Source organism: Eurypyga helias, unplaced genomic scaffold (genome assembly GCF_000690775.1).
Source record: "Eurypyga helias isolate BGI_N326 unplaced genomic scaffold, ASM69077v1 scaffold1570, whole genome shotgun sequence".
Classification (NCBI taxonomy): Eukaryota; Metazoa; Chordata; class Aves; order Eurypygiformes; family Eurypygidae; genus Eurypyga; species Eurypyga helias.
In genome coordinates, this window is record NW_010224841.1 from 15,173 (window position 1) to 17,380 (window position 2,208).

General features: G+C 45.6%; 1 protein-coding gene across 1 annotated transcript in view; it reads right to left on the reverse strand.

Moving 5' to 3' along the window:
* Positions 1-2,208, reverse strand: part of LOC104506074 (collagen alpha-1(XXIII) chain-like) — a gene marked incomplete at its 5' end in the record, with an annotated part of 46,290 nt that overhangs the window by 13,606 nt on the left and 30,476 nt on the right.

A 2,208-nucleotide genomic window follows, 5' to 3' on the forward strand; every position in this document is an offset into this window, starting at 1 on the left:
CAGCCCAGCCCCGGAGCTGCAGCCGGGCACATCCATGTGGCTGCACAATGGAAAGCCTCACGGAAAGGCCGACTTGTAAATCTTTTAGCAACATCTGGAAGGGTTGCCACCGAGGCAGTACGAGGACTGTATTTAATATGTGGTCCACCCTTAAATCAGGGACAAGTGTGGGATTTTCAGAAGTCCTTAAGTGACTTAGCAGCACAAATTCCACGGCCTTTCAACAAGATCCGTGCTCCTAAATCACTTGCATAGTTTGAAAAATAAAAATCCTATTGCAAATGCTAAACACATCCAATTATGCCAAGACAGAGGCACCCAGTGAATTTTCCCTAATTAAAACTCGTTTAGAGTACAAGGATTTAGACAACTCAAGTTTTAATGCATTTTATTTACAGTACCAGCACTGTTCTATCAACATTTATAGCACTTTGCTGCTTCATCCCGAATTCTCCAAAGACCAAACGCTAAACCCCATCACTTTTATGTCTGAAAAAACTCCCCCTGGACCCCAGTGGGGTGTCACTGAGCGCACTCCCAACACACACCTCTCAACACACCCACGGCAGCGACAGTTTTACACAGCAACAGCGCACAGCCAGCCAGAAACAGCAGCAACTCAACGAACCACGGCAAACCTGCGGCAGCGGGTTCAGTAAGTCTACCTTGAGCACTCGCCGGCTAAAGACAAGCTGATCGTTGGCCAGAAATCCATGATTGAGGCGGGGAAAAACCATCTGGCCAGGTAAAGCAGGAGACAGAGGAGGGAAGAGCAAGAATTTAAGATGAGAGCACAGCAGAAGAGTGAGTTTTAAAGCCTTTGACAATACATAACAATTTCTCTTTGATAAGTAATTGATGCATGAGGAGGAAACAATCTACGTAGCCAACAGTGGCTGTTTTAACTTTCTGGATACACTGGAGTTTGGGAAGCACTAAACAACCACAGGGAAACAAGTATCTTTCCATGAGTTTACTGCACAATGGGACATTCCAAGCCGATTCCTCTACTGCAGGGCTTTCTGCAGAATAAAGAGCATTATTCCAGTGAACCCCACAGGGGATATGTCCCAGTATTTCTCTTGAGACCAAATATTTTTTTTTTTTCAGAGGCTAAAATGAATACTGATGTATTCCCCAGCCTGCAGAATGCAGATAAATCTCTCAGATTTATACGATGTAAAAACAATGTATTGAGACCATGTCAGTAGTCATTGCTATTGTCTTTCAGCCTTTCCACTTCTCTGTCTGGGGAGCAGCAGGAAGACATTTCCTTTCTCAGGACACTGCTTGCGTCTCCCTTTCCCCCACCCATCCCCACGCACATCCGTGAGAGGACCAAAGGGATGGAGCGAAGCCACGAGAAGCCCCACGGGAACACGCAGCACACCCTCCATGAGGGTTTTGGAAGGTTTCTAAGCTCTTGTCCAAATTGTCCATAAAGCTTTTAAACCCTGCAAGTAACAGATAGCCCCAGACCTCAGTTTTGGAGTAAGCACTGCATAGGCACATCAATCATTGCTTTAACACAGCCCCCTCAGAAATGGAGGGGAAAAGCCAAGGTGGACAGAAAAAACTAAAAACCCTAGAAAACAAACCCCCAAAGGATTTTTTTCAAGCTGCAGAGAGAGGCTTTAGCTCAGCCCTCACAAATACAGCTAATTCAGGGAGGAACAACACTGAAAACCTGAGATTTTCAAAAGCCAAGACAATGCCACATTAAAATTAACGGGGACACAGAGGCCTTGCGCTAAGCCAGGCCCTGCAGATATTAGAGAAACCACCAAAAAGGCTCTGCTGGGAGAAAATGGTTTTGTGGCAGACCCAGAAGACCTGGTTTTATGGCTTCTTACATGCATGAAGTGGGATTTTCACAAGAGCCCAAGGAGCAAGACAGGAACCAAAACGTTTTTCTTATCCCTTCAGATTGCCGAGCACCATCCAAGTACACACTTCCCAAGCCCAGCACTATGTTTCCATCTCGAATGACAATTTGCACTTGCTCTGAGGCCAAACATACCCTATCCCACCAAATTCAGACGTTGCACATTTTATTTTAAACAATCACTTAGAGATGTGCCCATGAAAGGTGACGAGCACTGAGAGCTATTAAATACAGAGACACCATCCCTGGACCAAGAAACATCCAGGTCATAGATGAGCAGGTTCCAGGACAGCAGTTAAGTGTGATGGAGTTACACATTCCTG